The following is a 17,843-nucleotide window of genomic DNA, read 5'->3' as shown; positions in this document are numbered from 1 at the left end:
GACCAGGACTCTGGGGCGCTGCACTCCCCCCCGGTTAAATCCAGTACTCCGGGACTGGGAAGAAAACAACAATACAGGTTAGCATAAAGACATACAATTTTTGTGAGTGCAATAACAAGTAAACTTTAACAGAGCTTTCCTTTATGGGAGGTGAGGACACTTGAACGTTACAAACTTGGTTAAATACTTTGAATAACTTAGTATAAATAACTTTTCTCACCCAACCGGGTATTCTACTTAGTGCAAATTTTGAACAATAATTCAACATTGCCTTTTTAAGGACGTACACTCTGCATCCACAAAAGACCTTCTTATAATCACATTATAAGGCAATTAACTTCATTCTCCTTCTTTAAGTCTGCAGGACCGCCTGTCCTAACGGCTCCAGACCTACTGCCTCTCCTTTCTATGCAGGACCGCCCCGTTCAGCCCGGGCCTACTGCCCTTCCACCACTATACACAGTATAGAACATATCATTTTTCCTTCAGTTTAGGATCAATGGGCCATCTCTATATGGCTCCTTGGAGGACTCACCAACTAACCCCGTCCGGGTTCACTTTCTGTCCTCATCAGTATCAAACACTTTTCACAATTAACTAGTTGGTTACATTTAACGTTTACATATCAACATTATTACTTTCTTTCTTCTAAGACATTATTGCCCTCTAGCTGTCTTAAGGTAATACCATTCCCAGATGCAACGTGTGAACATCCCCTTTAAGAGGGGACCAAGTCTCTGAGGTAGTGCAGCTTCTTCAGCTACCAGTCCGTACACAGTAAGAACTCCGGTGCGGTATTCTTCGCAAAGAGTCCTTCTTTTATGTAAAACCAGTAAGGAGCACCTTCAAGAACGTGCAACTATTTACAAGCAGTTTGTATCATGCACTGTTCATGATTCCAGCAGTTTTTGGGAACTTATGAAAAAAATTAGAAAACAAACAAAAAAGCAATAGGGATCCCGGGTCAACAAAGGGATCCCTTTAAGAGTTAACCCTGGACGGGTTTTAGCAGCAACGTAGCAGAAAACAAACAGTTTGAAGAACTATTTACATGTTCAGGTTTCCGAGGTTTAGTTGGACGGCTTCCAGGGCTGCACCTGGCACTTAACCCCTCTTGGCCTGGGAAAAGTGAGGTCCAGGGTTACACCCAGTGCTGGACAAACACCGTTAATCCGTCTTTCATGTACGGTTAAATCATGCGCAGCGATGGAGGTCTGTGCAGCTTGAGTATGGGCATCTGCTGCAGCAGAGGTAGTGGCTGCTGCAAGATCAGTCACTGGAATGGAGTCAGCAGCTGGGGCACTAGCAGTCGCTGGGGTGGTGTCGGTCATCAGGGCAGGGTCATCTTTCATACCTGCTTCAGATGCGGTCCCTCCGGTGCCGGTCTGCTCCGTCTGCGCTGGGGTCTGGAACGCTGGTTGCAGGGCCTTGTGCTGCGACGTTGTCATCTCTGCTTGCAGCATCTCGCTTTCCGGCAGGGCCTTGCCTTCTGGCTTCGGATCGCTGGAACTTCTTTCTTGCTCCGGACCAGACGAGGCTACCGACAGACGTCTGGCGAGGCTCCCGATGATGGTCTTCTTCCACCCGGCCTCAGTGCTCAGCTGCGTCTGCAGGGGTTGGCGGATCAGCCCGTCCGCTCCGGTCTGCAGAAGGTCAGCGTCAGCTGTGGAGGTCTGGCTGCAGTGCCTCTCCGGGTAGCTGGGGGAGTCCTCGGCTCCGACCCCACACTCCGGCTCCGGGCGGCTGGCCATGGCGTCCTCCATGTTGCTGACTTCTTCTTCCTGGTCCTTTTCCCGCTCTCTCCTTCGTGGGTGGTGTCGTTTTCTCGGTCTCCGCCCTCCATTGAGGATCAGGAGGCGGATCTCTGCTGCTGACGGACACATCCTCACGGTGCAGAAATATTTAGACTGGGCGGGCATTGTCCTTCGCGCTCTCCAGCTTGTCTACGCCCACTCCACGCGCCTCTTCTTCTCCTGCGCTTCTCCTCAGCGCTGCAATGGCGGCGGTTTTGGCGGTAATCCTTGTAGTAATGGCAGCACACAGTTCCAAGCACAATAAATCACAGTTCCAAGGCACACATGACCTGATTCTTCAGGCTTAAGTAGATCCTGTTCGTGACGCCAAAAATGGAGCGCCCCCACTGCCGCAGGGCCGAGGGGTACCCGGTACCGGGCCTCAGAGTCTCTGTTCTGGGGGGGTTGTCACGGTAGCTAGGCCCGGTCCGTGGCCCTGCCTGTCAGGGGGACGTCCGGTGAATGAGTGGTGTGATGATGGTGTAGTTGTGAAGTGCCGGTCGCAGTAAATAACGAGGACACCAGGTTGCAGTCTCTTTACCTCTTTACTGAAGATCTCTGGGTCCTCAGTCCGGAATCCGGATAACCAGGCTGCGCAAGTACGGCCGGTCCAATGGCACCTCCAGAGTTCTCTTTGCAGGTGGAAATCTGTGCCTTCCTGCTAGCGCTATGTGTTGTGGTCCTTCCCTGCTGTGCTTACGGAAAGTCCCCACAACTGTTGTGTCTGTTTCTCGTGTTCCCTCACAACTCGATTAGATGATGTTCTGCTAATCCTCCGTCCCTCCCGGTGTTATGGTTGGGACGCACCCGTATGACGGGTAGGCTCGGAGCTCTTCCGGGACCCTAGAGTCGCCCCTCTCCACAAGTTGCCCCCTGTGTCTTCTTAGGTGATTTAAGTGAGACAACCCGCCTATGACTGACTGTCCTGCCGTTGGTTTGAAGTATTGCTTGGAGCTAGATATATAAATACTTCCTCGGCGTTCCGGCCGCCGGTTGTGCACCTCAGTAGGATGTTGCCTCGGTCTTACAGCACGACTCCTACTGGTATTCATTCTCCCTGTTGCTTTGATCTCGTTTCTCACTCAGCACAATATATCTCGCTTCTGATCCTTTCTTAGGGCACCGCCGCTATGCTGAGCAGGCACGGTCCCGTGACATTCTTCCTTGTTGCCAGGCCTCTGTCAGGGTCCCAAACCTGACAGAGACCCTACCGAATCTTCCCCCACAACACCCGCTGCCACAAGGTGTTGCCTGGTTCCAACCCAGTCAGCTTTCTGAACTAACTTCCTGCCTGACCCCCAGTTTACCCACAATGGTGAGGAGTGGCCTAATAAATAGCACCCTTAGCTCCCCCTGGAGGCCCGACTGTGAAATCTATTGGTGTATGTGATACCTGGTCAGATGAACTCCTTCAGTGCCATCAGACGTACCATAGCTCCCATTAGCGGCAGAGCTTCAGTACTGCAACGACCAGGACTCTGGGGCGCTGCATTACCACCCCACAAAAAGTATGCAGAGGCCTACCTAGATGACATTGTTATATTCAGCCAGGACTGGAGAAGTCATCTTGGCAATGTTTAGGCCATACTTGACTCCCTAAGGAAGGCAGGCTTTACCTGGGGATGGAGGAAGCCAAGTTTCTGGGCTATGTGGTAGATAGAGGCAAAATAAAACTTCAAATAAATAGAGGCGATCCAGAGCTGCCCAGAGCCCCTCTTGAGGAAGCAGGTCAGGACATTTCTAGGTATCATGGGCTACTATCAAAGATTTGTCTCTAACCTGATAGCAGCCCCGCTGATGAATCTTCTGAAAGAGACAAAGTCGGCTATGGGTAAGTGGTCTTGGAAACTGAACTGGCCTTCCAGGAACTGAAACTGTCCCTCTATAAAACAGCCAGCTTTGGTGGCGCCCAACTTCTCCAAAGAGTTTGTGGTCCAGATGGATGCATCCAATGTCAGGCTCGAAGCAGTCTTGTCCTAGGAGAGTAACGGAGAGGAACAACTTGTAATGTACCTCAGTCAGAAGCTGTCCATGTGTGAGAAGAACTACTCCATAGTGGAAAAAGAATGTTTGGCCATCAAGTGGGTGTTGGATATTCTGAGGTATTACTGTTAGGGTACCGTCACACAGTGCCATTTTCATCGCTACGACGGCACGATTCGTGACGTTGCAGCGTCGTATAAGTATCGCTCCAGCGTCGTATACTGCGGTCACACGTTGCAATACACGGCGCTGGAGCGATAATTTCATGACGTATTTGCGATGTAGAAGCCGTTGGTTACTGTGCGCACATCGTATACAACCTGTGCCACACAATGCAATCATGCCGCCACAGCGGGACACTAGACGACGAAAGAAAGTTTCAAACGATCTGCTACGACGTACGATTCTCAGCGGGGATCCGGATCGCAGTAGCGTGTCAGACACAACGATATCGTAAATGCATCGCTGGAACGGCACGAATCGTGCCGTTGTAGCGATCAAAATTGCACTGTGTGACGGTACCCTTAGTGCTGGAGCATGCCCCACTGAGGTGCATGCGAGATAAGAAGGGAAACAATGCCCAAGTAACTAGGTGGTTCCTAGCCCTACAGGATTTTAGTTTTCAGGTGAAGCAAGGCCTAGAAACAACATGGGAATGCAGATTCCCTATCAAGGGTCTATTGTAGTTGGTGGAAGGTGCCAAGCCCCCCAGCTTTGGGAATGGGGGTGGTATGTACAGTGGCAGCTGGACAGGTCACGGACATAAGGTATGCGTCCCTGAGGTTCCAAGCCTCAGTGATGTAGGACACAGAGTAGCAGGCTCCAGCACACATAGTGTTGAGAGGTATTTTAATGCGTCCGGATTATGGGTCCGGGTTTTAGGAGCAGCTGAAAGAGCTGGGGGAATCAGCTGCTCACCAGGTCTTAAAATGTCTGATTTAAGGCAGCTGGTGCTCTCTTACTTTGTCTGTGTGTTTGCAAGGTGAGGAGGCCTTGCATGTGCTGCTCAGACCCTGCTGGTGTCTGAGAGTAAAAGACTCACATTTAAATGGGTGAGCCCGTGCTGTATATGGATTGGTTATTTTTCGTTTTGTTCTGTTATAGTTTTTTTTCCCTGGAAGAGGCTGTTTGGTTTTGTTCACCCTAATGGTTTATGAACTTTTGATAAACTGCCTGTTTGTTTTGAATCAACAATCTAAGTTCAGTGTGTGAACCAGCGTCTGCCATAAAGCCGATTCCTCACAGCCTGTATATCAAAGCTTAACAGACGTCTCTCCCAATACTAGGCCCGTCACCGTCATACGCACTTGTAGGCAACTCTGCTTGTTATACTGGCACTAACGGGGGTCACCGATACTTCCCGTTAGGCTGGGGTCACACTTGCAAGTGCAATGCGAGAAACTCGCGAGAGTCCCTCACCTCAATACCCGACACTGCCGTCGGCACTCGGGACCAGAGCGTTCAGCTGCATAGAAATACATGCAGCCGCATGGTCCGATCCCGAGTGCCGACGGCAGTGCTGGGTATTAAGGTGAGAGACTCCCGTGAGTTTCTCGCATTGCACTCACAAGTGGCCCCCCAATATATGAGTCACTTGGTACCTAGTGCGTTCCTCGCACTGACCGTCTTGTTTATTTTGCTCAGTACATTGTGGCAGCTAGCTACAAACCGCTCTTAATTTGCTCCACTGGTATATCAATTGATTGTTGTATATGATCATCCTTTCCTTTGCTGTAATGAAGATCAGCTCTCCATATAGGTGAGTTCTTAGAATTAGGGCCCAAATGTAAAGCAAGGCTGATGGATGGACAAAGCAGCAGCCTTAACCTCATTTTAGACTACATTGGACTCTCATCAGACAAATGCCCATCCTAATATCAGGCGTATACTGACATTGATTTCAGAATAAATATATATTAGTCTCATCAGGTTTAAGAGATGTAATAATAATGTATGCAGAATGCATTGTGAAATCTGGTGACAGATTTGGTTTACGACCATTTTCACGCCAGAGTATTCTGGTCAGTATTTGAAAGTATTTTTTAAGGCTGATATAAAATAGATTTCCACACCTGTAATGTGTTTATCTGCTAACAACACCATTATACCTCTCTACACAGGTGCAGTGCCTGGGGCAACATTTGACACAGCCCTTACACTGAAACTCACATCTGCAACTGCAACAGAAATGTTGTACACCACTTTACTTTGTAAATCCTTGTCAGAATGGTGGCATGTACTTTTCAAAAGTTAGACTCTGTCTCCTCTCTTAGAACATTTTTGACAGCTCCTCATTGTCCTCCATGCTGCTGAAATCTCACCCTGCTCAGTACAAGCTGCAGGACAGGATTTGAACATACCACCACTTTATTGCAGGTACAATACCCTGCAATACTTCTGTATTATTAGTACCAGCAAAAAATAATGTGAGACAGGGTAAAGAATACATTAACAATTTGCCTGGTGAACTTCAGTGACGTCATTATTCAAGGCCTTTTTAGGCTGACTTTGACATGTGTGTCTGAGTATTGAGTAAGATATGTGTTCAGTTATCGAATGCTTCGAAGTTTGCAGCCATCAAGTTCTTTCACCAGCAATCATCTCTGCATACTTCTGTGGCATCTACAAATTGCATCTGCTTCCTGGCTCAGACCTGCAGATTAACCCTTTATCTGCTGCATGCATAATAAACTGTTATCTGGACTAGCTTAGGCCTCTTTCACACTTCTGTCATTTAGCTGCAGTCGAAAGCCGTTAATTTTTGAAAAAACAGGATCCAGCAAATTGGATCCTGTTTTTTCCCATAGACTTGTATTAGCGACAGATTGTGACGGATGGCCATCCGTTTCATCCGTCGTGCACTGGATCCGTCGAAAAATTGCTGTCCGTCGGGCGGAGAAAATATTCAGAGGAACGTTTTTTCTGCACGTCGGAAAATCGGTCAGCAACGCGTCCTGTGCTGTCCGTCGTCGGCTATAATGGAAGCCTATGGGCGCAGGATCCGTCACTGACCGTCAAAAACTGGAATCCAGCAACGTATCCCGTTTTTTTAGTCTGAGCATGCGTGGAAGGATTTGCTAGTCAGGGGATCTCTCTCTCTCACCAAAGGAAGTGTGAAAGAAGCCTTAATCTGCCAGCTACTATTTATTCGTTGCTGGTTAACCCTTTGTCTGCTGTAAGCATAACAAACTCTCCTCTAGACTAGTTATCAGTATGAATGCTGATGCAATTCAAGGAGTTACTATAATTACTTTAGTTCTTTTGGCTCCTGGTGTGTCCTGTTCTGCTTGTCATTACACTTACACTGTTGTCCTCATCCTCACTATTCCACCTGTCATCCAGCAGGGTTTTGCCGCATTGTGACCTTGCTTTTCCTTTCATGTGCTCACCCTAGCCTGCAGCTTAGTGAAACCACCTCACCAGGTGAGCAATAAAACTCCTGTGAAGCCATGCCTGAGGCACATGCATTCTGCATAACCATGCACTGGAGCTAAGGGGTTATGCTGCATTAGTAACCTGCCAACAAACAAACAAAAGGTGGACATATATTTCATTGACCAAAATTGGCACCATTGTGTATGGAAGGGATACGTTTCTTTGCTCGTTATATGAAATCTCTGGACCCATAAGCATTTATGTTACATGGTCAAGAAATAGTTAAAGGGGGCTGGCCGACCGACCGACTCAGTACATTGACAAAGCCATCCTTCTTTTTCCTGTTTCTGCATCACCAGTGATGGAAACCTGGACTGGCTTCATGATTAAACATTGACACCCCAATTTTTGTTTCCAGGGATTCTTTATGACTTTATACATTTATTAGGAAACCGCCTTACTGCAGTGCTAGTTCAAAAGGCACCTGAAGACCCACCTCTTCCGACAAGCCTACAGCCTGCAGTAACCACCGATCGACCAAACCGCTGCATGACCAGCTCTATCCTCACCTACTGTATCCTCACCCATCCCTTGTAGATTGTGAGCCCTCACGGGCAGGGTCCTCTCTCCTCCTGTACCAGTCGTGACTTGTATAGATTAAGATTATTGCACCTGTTTTTATTATGTACACCCCTCCTCACATGTAAAGCGCCATGGAATAAATGGCGCTATAATAATAAATAATAATAATAATACATCCCCTCTATTTGTGCTTCTGTGCAAAATTAGAGATACACAGAAGTACAGTATGAGCCTATCATAGTCTCTGGATGATATATTATGAAACAGTACAGCACTGATCATCAATAAAACTGCAGTGTGTGATGGTGATGTTTAGCAAAAAAAACCTACTTAAAATTAGTCTTATTCTCACACTAATAATGAATTCCCCTCATGGGTGTTAGATTCTTCTCCACTTCTCTGTCTTTGTGGGGAAGGGAATCTGTTGGGTCCTCTGACTATCCCGGCATGGGTGCAGATTTCTTTATTATGATAAGGTGTTTTATGTGTCTTAGCAATGCTGCAAGGTTTGAGGAATGTAGTTTTATTCTAGGGCAACAAATAGACTAATGAGGCAGGACTAGTCCAGCAGGGCGTCTCTTATCGCAGACTAGACTCGCCTTGTATCCTCTAATCATGCCTACCTGGGTGTGATTGACAGCCTCCATACATGGTTCCTCATGGGAGGGCTGTTATATAGACTGCTCGTCACACCCCCAGGGAGGTGTGGTTATAAGAAGCGAATCAGAATTATCCTGGGGGAAGAGACACCCCGCAGGACTTGTCCAGCCTCATTAGCATGTTAATTAGATCAAAGATATGTGCATCCCTACCTCTTTAGTACTGGCAAGTTCCCTTTAAGGAAACCAGTCAATGCTCCATGTAAAAACATGCAAACTAGATATCTCCTGAAAGGGTAGAAAACGCTCACTGGTGCCTGGCACCCAGTAGAAATGGCAATTAGTAATTTCTAGATTTTACATATTTTTTTCTTTTAATAAAAACACTTTTTGCATCTTCTATGAAACTTTACAAAGGGAGAAAGAATCATAGATTTTCCTGAACCAGTGACTAAACATAATATGAGATCAAGCACTGCTAAATGCACTTAGTGCCCAATTCATCTTTTGTGCTTTTTTTTCTTTTTTTTCCATCACTTTTCTGTTTATTCTTTTCATACCTAGTTGTAATTGTTGTCATATTTCCCGCGCAAAATTCTTCAAAATGGCGCACGCGCTTCATGATGAACTGTTCGCAAAATTTAAAATGCTCTTTACTTTTGTCTTTTTATCTTTTTAGAACAAAACTTTGATTGTTCCACCAAATGATGCATAATATGTGCTAAAAAAAAAATCACACTTCCATTGGCAAACATAAAAAACCAAACAAACAAGCGAACACATGTCCGGCTGTACAGAGTTTTCTGTACAGATTTTTCCCATTGACTTACATTAGATGCGGAAAATCTGCAGGTAAAAAATATAAATGCGTTTCTAGTGCTGTTCCCGGGTGGAAACGCATCAGAAATGCATGTAATCTACACCTGACTGTATTAGTAAAGCTTTGTCAAAGCCAAATACCAGGAAATATCAAAGCACGTTTGTTTAAAACATGACACCAAAAATAGACAAAAAAATGCGATAAAACCATTGGATCGGACCGCCCTGGGTGAATATAATCTAACCTCTTTTTCTCATCTTTCAGGATACATCGGGGGCTTATTTACAGCATTACAGAATGCTGTTGGTTATCCCCTGATGGTGGTGGGCTTAGCTCAACTTCCATTTTGGGGGTGACAGGTTCCCTTTATAAAAAAAAATAAATTAATAAAAATGCACTAAGCCTAAGGCTATTTTCCCATGATATATATCTGCATCTAGGTAAGTTACGCTACTTGTGTTTTTTATTGTATTTCTGATGCTGCTTATTGTCTCCTTTTCATATGTCATATTTTAAATAAAGCTGCTTTGTCATTGATATAGTCACGTGCAGATTACATTAGTTTTTAGTGTGTTTCTGCAGCACGTGCGTTTTTACCTTCAGAAATTCTGCACAAAACACTGACATGTTGTGGATTCCAAACATGCAATTTACATTGTGCAAAAAAAACAAAAGCACATTGGACATGAGATTTCTATAAGTCTCATCCAGTTTGTGAGAACCGCTAGGCTATGTTCACACTAGGCATTTTCCTGTTTTGCTTATGTGCAGCAAAACTTGCTCTCTTGGCGGTAAAGAAGCAGCAGAAAAAAGTAGGTTTTTCCTTTGCTTTTGCTTCTTTTTTTGTGTTTTTTTAAAATTTTTTTTGCTTTGTGTTTGTCATGCTACATTTGTCTCTTGTGCATGCTGATAAAGTTTAGTGCAAAAAAAAGAAAATCTGATTCTACTTGATCAGGTTTTGTCACAAAAAAATGCAGCAAAATCTGATACCTGCGTTTTTTTCTGCATTTTTTCACCACCCATCACTTTCAATGGTTGAAAAATGCTGAAAAAACCCTGAAAGAAGTAACGTGTTCCATTCTGCAAAAATCAAGCCCAAAATACTGACACACAAAAAAAAGCTGTGTGCATGAGATTTCTGAAATTTCATAGACTTTGCTGGTACTCTAAAATGCAGCTGAAAATTTGCATTAAAAATCCTAAAAAAAAAGCCTTGTGTGAACATAACCTTAGACGCTACTTTTATTTTTTTTGTGCAAAGTCAAAAACTCATCACTTAACCTTTGTCGCAAATTTAAAAAAAATTAAAAAACACCCAATACTAGACAAAAAAGGAGCAAATGCAATGATGAATTGGACCCTGAGGCTACGTTCCCACGATGAGCTTTTGATTTTGCAAATTGTCTGTGCCTATTAAGTAAAATAATATATTTTTTTTCGAAAATACGTAGTGTTAAAAAAAAGTCTAAGTGCCTAAGTATGTCCATTTTAAGTAAGTGGCCTTCCTGATTCTGAGCGTTTCCTATTAATCCGCCCGATAATCCATTTGGATTGTGTTTGTTTGGGTCTCCGTCTGATTATACAGTTACCTTGCTTTGGTTCGACGTGTCAATGGCCCCTAAAGCTTTGTGGTCTTTGTGCCACTTCCTCCCATTGTGCTTCAGAGAACACCATGCAGAACCTATATTAACTGTCAGTTAATTACACAGCATATTCTCTGCAGTATTTACCAGTCAAAGGGGCAGGTAGTCCGAAGTCATTCAACTCAATCACTGTCTTGGAGGACAAAAGAAGCAATAGAGATGAGTCACTTAGTGTCACCAAGTGGTTGATACCCTAAGCCGCCCATTCCTAATTGCCTTTAGAGACGGCTGATAATACAAACTTTGAAGTGAAAATCGGCCTAATAAGTGGCCATGCTGAGTAGGGAGATCATGTGTCAAAGCAGTCTGCAGATGCTGGAAGGCGAACAAAGACCACTTTCCTGGAGGAGCTGAGAAGACCCTGGCCAGTCTGGTACCCAGAGTTCTAGTACAATGATAGAGACTGGAGCCCAGCATGGGTGCAGAGCCTCCATGTCCAGCCTGACTCCCCTCATTCTCCATCTGACTTTTAACTACAAAGTAATGTGGAGGTTTAAAGGCCTATAAATGTGTCTTCACCACAAATCCTCAATCCACGCTAATGGCTCCTGCGGGTTCTAAAGAAACAAAGAAGAAAAACATATCCGTGTTTACCTTGTTCAATGGAATAAAGAAGAATTTTAGCACGTGATACCTCCGTCCATATCATACTCTATTGTCCCTAAAGTCCGGACACATAGGAATTCTCATTAAGTATCATTTTATTTAATTTAATTAACTATAATAGAATTTTTCTTGATGGAAATCATATTGAAGAATTTATTTAATATTCCAATGTTCTTAATAATTTTTGTATTTCTTGAAAATATGTATTTTTTCCCATGTGTCCTATGACTTTACGGTCACCTTGTTAATGCCGGACTGATAAAGTCTATAAAATAAAAGTTTATAAACTTTTTTTTTTTTGCATGTTTTTGTCTGTCGTTTTTGCAATTTTTTTTTTGGGTGCATTTTTGCTTTTCTTTTAGTATTTTTTTTTGGGGTGCATTTTTCTTTAAATGATTTATTTTGTTTTTATAGATTGCTCTGGGAGGTCAAAAACGCAACAGACAATGGCACAAATAATAATAATAATAATAATAATAATAAAAAAGGATTCACAGTAACACATGCATTTTTCAAATTTGGAAACAAAAAAATGGGGAAAAACAACAGCACAAAAGAAAAAAATAGTGCAATTCATTAATCGCACTGTGCTGACGCATCGTGTATATACAGTATATTGAAGAAAAACATCACAAATAAACATCATAATGTAAAGCACCATGGAATAGATGGTTCTAGAATAATAAATAATACTAATAACAGTACTGTACCTGGAAAAAAAAAGAAATGCAGCATGTGTATTGCTTTTAATATTTCCCTTTTGATTCCTAGTAAATATCTGAGCACAGTGGGTTTTTTTAACACAAGAAAATAAATGCAGCAAAAACTGCAGTCTTTTTTTTAAAGGCTATGTTCACACGTTGCGTTTTTTTTTTTTTTTGCTGCATTTTTTTATTCAAGTTTTAAGCTGAGTTTTACATTACCATCAAAAGCTGAGATTTCAGAAATCTTGTGCAGACACATTGCTTTTTTCGCTTCACCCATAGAAACATAGAAACCAATGACTAAGTGTAAAAATGCAGCAAAAAACGCAGGTATCAGGTTTTGCTGCGTTTTTGGTGCAAAAACCTAAGGAAGTTGCATCATGTTTTTTTTTTGTTTTTTTTTTTGGGGGGGGGGGGGGGTGGCACTAAACTTCATCAGCATGCACAACAGACATTAAAAACGTGGAGAATCGCAGAGACATGTCCCATTTTCATACAAAGGTTGGATCAGAATCGGCAATGCATGTCTATAGGTGCATGAACAAATTGGACTGCACTCAGGTAACATCTGATTTTCACGAACTGTCAGAAAGGAGAAGGTGGAGAAACTTTTTTTTTGCTCTACTTTTGAGAATAACTGATGACACTGTGATCAAATGTAAGGGGAGTAAAAAGATCATGTGATCCTCCACTCCCTTTTCTCTGTTAGTATTCGTGTATTGTATATATAATTTACCTGATGCTGTTATATATATCTGTTGTGTAGATAGGGAAAGTGCAGTTATAAGGTTAGCCACTAGAGGGGGGATATCGTAAATATTTAACATAGGAGGGTTCTATTGTGGGTAAGACAGGAGCATTTCCTAAATGTAGTTAGTGGGATCAGGGAGCCCAGACAGGTCACAGGGCCTTAAAGCCCAAGCAACACAGTGGGCCCCATAACGTTTGAAGCTGGGAGCCCAGACATCCAGGGCTTGGGGACTGAAGAAGCAGCAACAGTGGAATGCAGGGCAGCACCAAGATGTGGCAGCTTACTACATGGGCAGATGCCCTTATGTCTGGGGCGAAATGGACAGGGGAACCCCTAAACATAGTAAAGCTGGACAGAAGGAACGCTGCGATACCAGACGAAGCGGTATGTCCTAGGAGCATTCTAGAAGAAGTAGGGAAAAGCACAGGAATAGACAAGGATGTGTACTATGATGTTCCCTGTGAAGTTGCTGTAACTGTGCTGGACGTACTGCAAAAAAATTCAAGTAAAGTTGTTTATTACAAGTTGAAACTGCACTCTGTCTCTCTTTGTGTGGAACCAGCAGGAGTGAACCCACAGCAGACCAGATGGGACCCTAATGGTGCAGAAGACGTTACAGAAGGTACGCTTCACATGGGACAGTGTATGTATGTGTCGGGTGGCCAAGGTGCGCTCCAGCAGCTATCATTGCTGGCCACAGCAACGGCCATGGCTCCCCCACACAAACACTGACAGAAAGAATCAGTCCTTTTTTCTCAATACATGTGAAAAACTGTAGTATGAGTGAGGCCTAAGCCTGGCATTTTGCACGCTAGTCTTAATGATACAGGAATAAGACTCAACTAACTTATTAAAAGGCTCATGGCATTAAATGAAATACCGTATATACTCGTGTATAAGCAGAGTTTTTCAGCACATTTCTTGCCCTGAAAATGCCCCCCTCGGCTTATACACAATCATTGTCCCAGAAGACAGCGGCGGAGCAGCGGATCACAGGAGGCAGGAGCCAGTTGCTGTGGCTCAAGCTTGTGCCCGCTGCTAAAGAGAAATTAATATTTACTGCACTGGCAATGAATATTCATTTCTCTTATAGCGCGCACAGTTACAGCTGCAGCCACCGGCTTCCAGCAGCTGCAGGGCTATCATAGGTGCGCGCTACTTAAAAGTTATAAATATTCACCTCTCTCCACTCCCATAGGCATGGAGAGAGGTGAATATTCATTCCCTTAATGAGCGGGAACACATGATAGCTCGGCCACAGGAGCTGCTAACACCGGAACAAGATACTGCGAGGGCGCGCAGGGAAGGTTAGTAAGATGTTATTTTTAATGCTTTTCTCATGGGGGCCATGCATGCAAGGGTAGGGATAAGAAGCCATGCATACTAGGACAATGATGAGGAACTATGCATACAAAGATAGGGATGAGGAACCATGCATGCAAGGATAGGGATAAAGAGCCATGCATACAAGGAGGGTAATAAGGAGCTATGCAGACAAGGATGAGGATAAGGAGCCATGTAGACAAGGATAGGGATAAGGAGCCATGCAGGCAAGGATAGGGATAAGGAGCCATGCAGACAAGGATAGGAATAAGAAGCCATGCATACAAGGATGGGGATAAGGAGCCATGCATACATGGATTGGGATAAGGAGCCATGCATACATGGATGGGGATGAGGAACCATGCATACCAGGATAGGGATTAGAGGAAAATGCATACTCGGCTTATACTTGAGTCAATACATTTTCCCAGTTTTTCATGGCAAAATTAGGTGCCTCGGCTTATACTCAGGTTCACTTATACACGAGTATATACGGTAAGCACATCTTATTAGTGGCATGCATCTCTGCTCAGAGGGGGGTAAAATGAGGCAACACCCTGCTCCGAGAAGTTGCAACGCATTGGCTCCCAGTGATCAATTGTAGTTACGTCATTCAGATGCAAGTACAATCGAAGCTCTGACTGCAGGGTCAGAGTGACATCAGGAGTGTCATCCGGTCATGTGATCACGCTGCTGACATCACTCTCCGGCGCCCAGAGGCTCCACACCAAAGCTGAAGACATCGAAGTCAGATTGAATTTAACGGGAGGGGGAGTGAGGGGGTATTTACTGTGTGTGACTTAGTATAACAGGGCTGGGGGAGATTTACTGTTTGTGGGAGTATTTACTGTGTGTGGAAGATTTAGTGTAACAGGGCTGGGAGAGATTTAATGTGTATGGGGGAATTTACTGTGTGGAAGGGAGATTTACTGTGTACGGGGGTATTTTCTGTGTATGGGGGAGATTTAGTATAGTGTGGCTGGGGGGGATTTACTTTGTGTGGTGGGGGAATTTACTTTGGTGGGGGAGGTTTAGGGATGACTCGAGGACACAATTTTTGGGAGTAAGGTAGGACAGGTGCAGATACGATATGGGGAGCGAGAGAAATTTGAAGACACAATATCAGGAACGTGAGAAAAAGTCAGTGAGTTCACCACAGTTCAACATAGTAAGTTCACTGCAGTTCACCGTGATCCACAGTGATCACGGTGAACTCACTGAGCTGAACTGCGGTGAACTCGCTTACTTTTTTTCACGGTGCTGAGGTCACCGCAGTTCAGAAGACCAGCTGGGAATAGGGTTGAGCGACCTTGACTTTTTTAGGGTCGAGGCATGTTTCACGAAACCCGACTTTTGGAAAAGTCGAGTAGGGCGAAATCGGCCGATTACTGCGCAAAGTCGAGGATCGGCCGGAACACGAAACCCTATGCACGTCAATGGGGTGGGTTTTTTTTGTTTTTTTTTCTTCTCTCTCTCTCTCTCTCTCTCTCTCTCTCTCCCCCTCCGTCCCAGAACAGAAAATTTTGTTTTGCACATTCAAAACCGCTACTGCGCACAAGCGATAAAATGGTGATAGGCATGCACGCCCCTAACCCCTATGTCATCACTCTGCCCCCGCTCCTTCATTGGCTGATAAAATGGCGCTAAACGCGTCATACGAAACGCGACTTTGGCGCCAAGATCGCGTACCGCATGGCCGACCCCACACAGGGATCGGGTCGGGATTCATGAGACGCCGACTTTACCAAAAGTCGGCGACTTATGAAAATGAACGATCCGTTTCGCTCAACCCTAGCTGGGAATGCAGCCTCTGTGAACTGTGGTAACCTCAATGATGTCACCGCTGGTCACTGATGCTGCACTCGCAGCAGCTCAACCCTCAGACCTCCATCCTCAGGAGCTGCCGCACACAATACATGTGACACCAAGTTTTTTGTAACAGTCCAACTTTTACTAAACAGTCCAAGTTCATCAGGTGAGAACAAGTGGAATAGGGCACAACAATTCACACTTCGCTCCTCCTTAGAACAACTCAGCTGTTTTGCCATCCGTTCTTTCCAAACTACTCCCAAGACCGCTGTCTCCATGAGCCTCAGGAACTTGTTGTCCACTCCATCAGTGCACCTGGGATTGACCAACTGCCCCTCATGTAATTCCAAGTCCACTGACTTCATGATGTCAGAAGACAAGGCGCGGTCCTTGGTACCTGGCCCGAGCCCTAGGTGCCAGACATTAGAGGAATGTCCATCAGGGAACTCTATTCGGCCTTCCACTGCCACAAACATTTTGCCCATGCTGCCCTAGCAACCTACCCCACCTGAACTTGAACTCCACACTTCACTAGCTGACACTGAACTTCCCCTAACCTGGAAGTGCTACTCTTTTTATAAAAACTAGGGCCCACCCACTGAGCTAATCCTAACCATAACCATTTCCTATCTTGCATGCCAAACCTATGTATCCTTATTCAATATCCTATGCTGTCCTAAGCTTAACTCTATGCCATTCTCACATTATGCATTAACACCTTATATATTGCACATCACCATAATACATTACATTAGACACACATTACTTTTGCATATAAAACTGCACAACACTTTTCAAAAAGCATATAGGGAAAAAATGGAATTATATCCAAAATGAGGATCGAAAAAAATCCCTATTATAAGAGGAAAAAATCCACTAAACCAATCCTCCTAATTGGTAATGATAGCACATGAATGGTGCAGAAATCATATAAATAAATATAATAAACACACACTGGTAGGCAGAAAAATAACACAATTAGAGTCAATATGCAGTGAATAAATTGGCAATTTCAAATGCAGGTGTATAATAATTTGAACAGTTTAGGACAAAATAAATCCCATAAATCTGTAACAGTGCATAACCTACATAATGTATGTACCAAAGGACAAAAAGAGATAAATTGCACAAAACTGTACAATCTCTGTACATTGCATATATACCTTGAGACATGATGAACAAGTGAAACAAACCAACAGATGAACAGAAGAGGGAGCATAGGCACATTGACATGCGTTTCACCACAGTAGGCTTCATCAGGAAGCATTGCTTCAGTATAATATTGGTGCTATTTATATGGCACAAATATCTGCGCATAGAAAATTGATGTGCTCCCCAGCATGATGCCCCACTCCCTATGGTGACGCGGATAGCCAACACCACATCGCATCACCAGACAGTGTATGTGCATGTGCATCTGCGCTGAGTTTAAAGCAAGGGAACCATAGCATGAGACAGTATGAAAGTGCAAACATGAGCAGCCTTGGATATTACAATGTGAAGAGCCAAGTAGGCAAAGCAAAGTGGCATTGCGATAAATAGTGACTTAAAGAGAGATAATGAATAAATGAAAAAAAAATAAATAAAGAAAATCAAAGAATTAAAATAAGGATAAATAAAAAGCAGAAAGAGAGAGAAGGGAATAGATCATGTTGTAAACATGAAATAAAAATAATGAAAGATAAAAATAAGAAAATAATAAAGTGTTGAAGAAAAAGTAAAAAACAATAAATATAATAGAGTCAACACAGAGCACAGAAATTACACAGTTCAAAAGTGCAATAATACGTCCGTAAGGAGTGACAGTAACAGAAAATAAGCAAGATTAGTGAATACAAAATAAAAAATATAAGAT

This window comes from Ranitomeya variabilis, chromosome 1, assembly GCF_051348905.1.
Source record: "Ranitomeya variabilis isolate aRanVar5 chromosome 1, aRanVar5.hap1, whole genome shotgun sequence".
In the NCBI taxonomy this organism is placed as follows: Eukaryota; Metazoa; Chordata; class Amphibia; order Anura; family Dendrobatidae; genus Ranitomeya; species Ranitomeya variabilis.
This window is presented reverse-complemented; position numbering follows the sequence as displayed.